Raw genomic sequence first — 6689 nt, 5'->3', positions numbered from 1 at the left:
AGCCACCTGGGTGATCATAGGCTTGTTAAGAAGCAGATTACCTGCTAACACTCATTGAAGAAGCTCCACAGCATTTTGGTGAATGGCTTTTGAGCGAATACTCTCTCTGAACCAGCTGGCTGAGAGTAACGTGTTTCTGAGGATTTCGATTGCTACTTACACCATGCTCACCTTACAGTTCACCTGTTGCTGGAGGCTTGGGGACTTCTGACATTTTCTGGCACACATTGTCACGATTTCACCAGCATCCTATCAATATTTATTCAGGAAATTATTTGAGGAATTCACCTAAAAGGAATGGGTGCTATGTTCTTCTTCAGGGGTCACAAGGAGAAAGGCATTAGCATCTTGCTGGTGTTCCCCCTGTCGTGTAGCAATGGGAGGAAGATATGAGGCCAGTTGGAAAAGCACCAACTGCGGGAGGGTCATGAGGTTGAGGTGATCTCCTTCCTCCTTACAGGTACGGAATATCCTCCTCCTCTGGACCACCAGTGCTGTGTCTGATAACATGTGCACTCTTTCCCTTGGTCCCTGAGCCATCTTTAAACTGACCTGCTTTGTGGCAGTCAACTGACTCCACACTTTAAGTGGAGGTTGGTACAAGGACCCCATATATACTCAATGAAAATTGTTTCCATTCAGCGATTCAGCATTAAACCTACAGATGTCCATTTTAGCACGTTTGGGTAAGTTCAACTGATGGCAGTTAGAAGTTAGGACCTAAAGGGCAGAAATTAATGCTCTTCCCTACGTTAAGCTACAAGGTAGGGGTGCTTTATCAGTCAGGCAGGTGGAAGGTGGAGATCTCGCTGGAACTAAGCGGAGGCGGGTCTTCTAATCTGCCCACCTTGGCTGCATAGCTGCCTCAGGCCACTTCCTTGGGTCAACAGGCCCAAATCCAACCCACATCTGCTCCCACTGATTCCATTTTTGTGAACATTTTTTCCCCCCTGAGATGGACAGGCTGAGCACGGATTTTCCCAACTCATGCCACCTGACTCAGTGATGAAAGTCCAGGCCAATAACTTCAGATTTCCCAATGTTCAGCTCGAGTAAATCGCAACTCATCCAAGAAATCTGACAGCAGAGATGCAGTGGAGAAGTCAAAATTGATAGCAGCAGAGATTTATCAGTGACTATGTGCTGGGCATTGTTAGCATGTATGTGGAAACTAGACCAGTTGGTGGATATGTCACGAAGGAGAAGTAAATCAATGAGATACAGGTGTGGGAAGAGGAGCGTGGGGAAAAGTGGAAACAACAAGAACAATCCTACAAAATTTGGACAACAGAGGAGGGGCTGTGGGCTGGATTTGGGCCTGTTGACCCAAGGAAGTGGCTAAAGACAGCCATGCAGCCAAGGTGGACGGTTTAGAAGACCTGCCTACACTTAGTTCCAATTATAATGTAAAAAGTAAGGCCCTCTCACCCTCACTGTTCACATCCCTTCATGCTTCAAATTCTCCCAATGCCCAACCCATGCTTCCTAATGCCCCCCCATGCCAGTGTACCTCCATGGCTCCTTGTGCCTCCATACCAATCAGCCTGACACTTTAAATTATCAATAGCTAAAACTGCAGCTGAAATGGTTTCACTCAGAGGGTTGTGAGTCTTTGCAACTCTCTTTCTGAAAAGCTGGTGGAAGCGGAGACTTTGAATATTTTTAAGCAGAGGTGGACAGATTCTAGGTAAGCATGGGGGTGATAGGTTATCAAGGGTAGGCGGGATGCAGATTTGATGTTGCTATCAAATCAGCCATGATCTTATGAAATGGCGGAGCAGGCTTGAGGGGCTGAATGGCCTACTCTTGTTCCTTGTTTATATGTACCTCGGGTTTGCTGTGGAGTTTATTATCAGGAATCGGATCGTACAAAAACAAAGGGATCGGGAAATACTCCACCGCTTATTAAAAAGGAAACAAATTAAATCACCTCTCTGTTTACAGCAGGTGGTGAGAGCAAAATTAGTGCTATTGGAATGGAGCCCCCACCTGTCTGTAACTCAAGCCTCATAGGTATTCATGGCTGAGAGCCCAGACAACCATTAGAGTAGTAAAGCATTGGAGCGCTAAAACACCCTCTACGAACATGCCATGCTGTTTCATACCCTCCACGCCAAACCACATACCCTACCCATCCCATTTATAGCCACTATGCCAATTCTGTACCAACTCATGCTAGACTGACCCGGGCTCTTTAAAAGTCTAACATAACTTTCCTACTTTTGATTTTGAATTTAAAATATACCCCAGTGCCTTGTTGGCTTTTGTAATTGCTTTGCTGAACTACCCTTCTGCTTTTACTGCAATGGTAATATGCGGAAATAGGTTGAATGCCACTTCGCTGTATTATCACAAACAGGCACCTGATATCAGTCACTCACTTTTTACGGGGCATAAAAGCAGTCCCAAAACGTTGCTGGCACTCAGAGCCTGTGCACAAATTGTGCTTAATGTTCAGTAAAGGCTAGAAAACCTACGCAAACAAGAGAGCTTCTCCCAAAAATAAATCATTGGAGCACCTGAGATTTGCACAGTTGCTAAGCATTTAAGTTTTGTGACAGCATTTAGATTTTTGGATGCCTGTCATTATGCAGAACACTTCCGATTTGCTCATTCTCAGAACCTACAAAATTGTTTCACAATACCTTGCACTATTTCTCTCCTGTCCATGAATAAATATCATGCATGCTCAAAAAGGAAGTCATGCAAGATTTTGAGGGGCAGTTATAGGAACAACACTGATAAGCAGTTAGCAGCATACTGTGAGCAGGCAAGATTTTTTTTGACAGAGAAAGATCGAGAGCTGGTGATTGATATATAGCACCTGACATTCATATGTGCCAAGCAGCTACGTTTAAAACCAATGTGAATCACACAGTTAAATGAACTCCAAAATGGGAAACGCTCAAATTGGTGTGGCAGTAAATAGCTGTTTCAATTACCCGACCCTCTCAAATAATCTGTCAAAAAATAACAAATTAATACAAGAGAGACCTTAGAGAGCAGTTGCTGCAATATGCTCCATTTCCCGTTAAGGGAATGGCGAGAGTGAGGGGTGGGAGCATGGCTCGTGTTTAGTTAATGATACACAATAAATTGTTGCTCATTTTGAATGGGGTAAAATTCTGTCACAGATTTACTAATCCAGCTCAGTATCATTGCTGGCTTCAATCTGATTGCTGAGTTGAAAGCACAACTATGACCACACAGACTTCCATGGCCTGGAGTACTAGCCCAGTGACATAACCACTAGTTCACTGCCTCCCCTTAAAGTTATGGGTAGGTGGTTAGCCTCTCTCTTGTTGGAGGTGGTAATCGCTCGGGACTTGTCTGGCACAAATGTTACATTCCACTTTTCAACCGAAGCCTAAATGTTATCCAGGTCTTGCTGCATGAAAGCATAGAGGGGGCGATTCTCCCATCCTGCTGTGCTAACTTATTAGTCATGATGTGGACCCACTAATTTATTAGTGCAGTGGGCCAGGAGAATCGCGTGGGGAGGTGGGGTGATCCATGGGGTTCCCACGAGTGTTGGCGCCCTGCGAGTGTCTCCTAGCACCGGATTTCCAGCACGGTCTGCTTTGTGCCGAAAATCAGCGGGGAGACGGGGCCAGCATTTAAATGATAATTTAAATATCATTCCAATGCTATTAGCAGGCCCGGGACTGAATTCTCCAGGCCTACTAATCTCTCCCACCCTGCCAGAGTGTTTCACTCCAGCGGGGTTTACAGTAGCTCCCCATGTTCGGGGAACTAGTGGTCTGACCCCGCTGCAGTGAAGGGTGGGAAATTGGGGCCCTCCAGTGAGTCAGGCGGTGGGGGGTGGTGCCCCCTGGGCATGGGCACCCTGGCAGTGCCAACCTGTGCCCCTGGCACTGCCCAAGGGGCAAAGTGTCCATGCTCAGGAGGCACCTTAGCACTGCCCATCAGGCTTAGGGCAGTGCCAAGGGGGTGGAGCCTACTGGGGAGGGGCTTAAGGGGGCATTCAGTGGGGGGGTCCTGCTGCCAATCTGCCATTGGGAATGATGGGGGCAGGAGGGAGTCCAGTGATCGGGCTGGGCTGTGGGAGGGGGGAGGTATACCTGCAAAGGGCAGGTGGGAATTGGCACTGCTGGGAGGGAGATGGTGGCTGGAGATCATGACGGTCCGGGACAGCGGAGGGGCGGGGGGTGGTGGTGGGGTGTTGGGGCTGGCCCGGGAATGGTTGGGGAGACCCACAATCGGACCGTGGGAGGGTCGGAGGGGCAGCCTTGTGGTGGTCACGGGTCTGGCCAGCGGTTGAGCTGGCCAGCAATTGGGAGGCTGACAGTTCGGGGCCACAGCACATGCCTTGAGGGTGGTAATGTTTGAAGCACTTGAATACTGTTGAAATATATAAAAATCTGAATGGTTTTGACATGGTTTAAGTTTACGTTTATTTATTAATGTCACAAGTGGTCTTATATTAACACTGCAATGAAGTTACTGTGGACGTGGAAAGGATGTTTCCTCTTGTGAGTGAGTCCAGAACTAGGGGGGCATTATCCAAAAATTAGCGGTCACCCTTATAGGACAGAGAAGATCTTGTGGTGCATTGGGCAATGTCCTTGCCTCTGAGTCTGAAGCTCTGGGTTCAAGTTCCACAGTAAGAAGTTTAACAACACCAGGTTAAAGTCCAACAGGTTTATTTGGTAGCAAAAGCCACACGAGAGTGTGGCTTTTGCTACCAAATAAACCTGTTGGACTTTAACCTGGTGTTGTTAAACTTCTTACTGTGTTTACCCCAGTCCAACGCCGGCATCTCCACATCATGACTTCAAGTTCCACCCCAGGATTTGATGGCCCAGAAAAGTGCATTCAATACACGGTCAAAACAGGTGGAGTGTAGACTGCACAATCCCTCCACCTCACTAATGGCAGGTGGTAAGAGCAGGTGAGACTCCTGGTCAGCCATGTTTGATGCAGAATGGTGTCCCTCAAGCGATGAGCCTTTGGTGACAGACTAATGATCTCCCGATAGAAACAGGTGAAAGTCTGCTTTGTACACCAGTAGGTGTGGGAAGAGAAGCAAATAACATAGGACAGAGAGGGGGGTTGTGAGGCTTTGCTTCAGAAGGTGATGGAGGCAGGGGTAATTGAATATTTTTAAGGCAGAAGTAGATAGATTCTTGTTCGGCAAGGGAATCAAAGATTGTCAGTGGTAGATGGAAATGTGGAACTCGAAACACAGACAGATCGCTCCCCCCCTCTCCCCCTCCCTCAAGGAGCAAAATGGTCTCCTTCTGCTCCTAGTTCATACGTTTGTATGTTAGGCCTAGGACATGGCCCTCAAGAACTCCTTTAGCGAAGTCCTGCAATTAAGATGATTGTTCTTCAATAATTACAGCCGTCTTCTTTCCTGTTTGTCATATTTCCAGCCACTGGAATCATTTCCCCATATCCCTAATTATGAGTGCTCCTTGAGCACTGGGTCAAATGTTGCCTTGATGTCAAGAGAAGCCACTCTCACTTCATCCATGGAGTTCAGCATTTTTGTCCATTTGTGAACTAAGGCTGTGATAACATTTGAAGCTGAGTGGCTCTGACGAAATCTAAACAGAGCATTGGTGAGCAGGGTAATGGTGCATAGGTGCCCGTTGAAAGAACTCTTGACAAGTTCTATTACTTTTCTGATGATTGAGCAAATAATGATGGGGTGGTAATTGGTTAGATTGGATTTGTCCTGCTGTTTGTGGGATCTTTAGAATTGAATGGAATTGTTTGATTCCTTGATCGTTGCCAAATATTTGAATTACTAGCTAGATTGGTCCTCATCAAAGCACATATATGAAGGACTTCTGAAATGGTATATGTCTTAGCCTTATACTAAGCTACAAATATTTGCCAGACTACAATGCAAATTTTATTTGATCTGCGAACAGACAACTAGCAGTAATTGGCCTTCACCTTATCAGGTTGTTGAAGGGTGGGGGCAGCAGAGAGAGGACAGGGGGGAACCGCTATCATGTTGGGATTGATGTTCCGGCAGGCCAAGAGCCATCCAAGCTTAATTCCCTTGTATATCTTCATTGGAACTGGAAGTCATGGAGCAAGATTGTATCTCCTGCGGCTTGCTCTCCGTAAACCTGATGTAAGCTGAAATCGCAAAGGCAACACTGAATCTTGGAATAAGATTGAACCTAATCAGCAGTACAAGTTCTTTGCTGTGAACATGGACTGTAGTAAACTGAAGAAGGATTGGCCAGACTTCTAAAGTGTTGAAGGCAGACCATCTTGTCCAGCTGGGCCATGGAATTTGATGCAGAATAAGGCCTATATTACTATTGTTACCTGTGTATGAGTTTTAGTGCACATTCAGGAATTGAATATAGTGTACTTAGTTTGTGTGTATGTATGAAATGTTGATGTGAATAGAAATGGAATGCACTACCTAAATAAAAGAAAGAATCCGATATGTCAACGAACAAATCTGCTTGATTTTTGTCCCAGCCATCTTACTGGACACTTCTGTAACTACAAGACTGATGCTGGTGAGATGATGTGAATGTCTGGTATGTTGCAGAGTCCATAGTTTATTTTGAATATGTGCGAACCCCTTCATTGCACTTCACAAATGTCCTCTAAATCTTCTCAGTATAATCGAGCTAGAGTTTAATGTGTGGTTGCACAAGAATGCAGTAGCAGGTGTCACAACAGCCATCCGAGAACAT

At 46.0% G+C, this 6689-nt stretch overlaps 1 pseudogene; it reads left to right on the top strand.

Annotated features, from left to right (window-relative positions):
• The first annotated feature begins 5983 nt into the window (after window positions 1–5983).
• LOC144506827 (cytochrome c oxidase subunit NDUFA4 pseudogene) lies at window positions 5984–6232 on the top strand (annotated as a pseudogene).
• The last annotated feature ends 457 nt before the right edge of the window (window positions 6233–6689 follow it).

Source organism: Mustelus asterias, chromosome 18, assembly GCF_964213995.1.
Source record: "Mustelus asterias chromosome 18, sMusAst1.hap1.1, whole genome shotgun sequence".
NCBI lineage: Eukaryota > Metazoa > Chordata > Chondrichthyes > Carcharhiniformes > Triakidae > Mustelus > Mustelus asterias.
The sequence above is the reverse complement of the archived record's forward strand: the minus strand, read 5'-3'. Positions and strand labels throughout refer to the sequence as shown.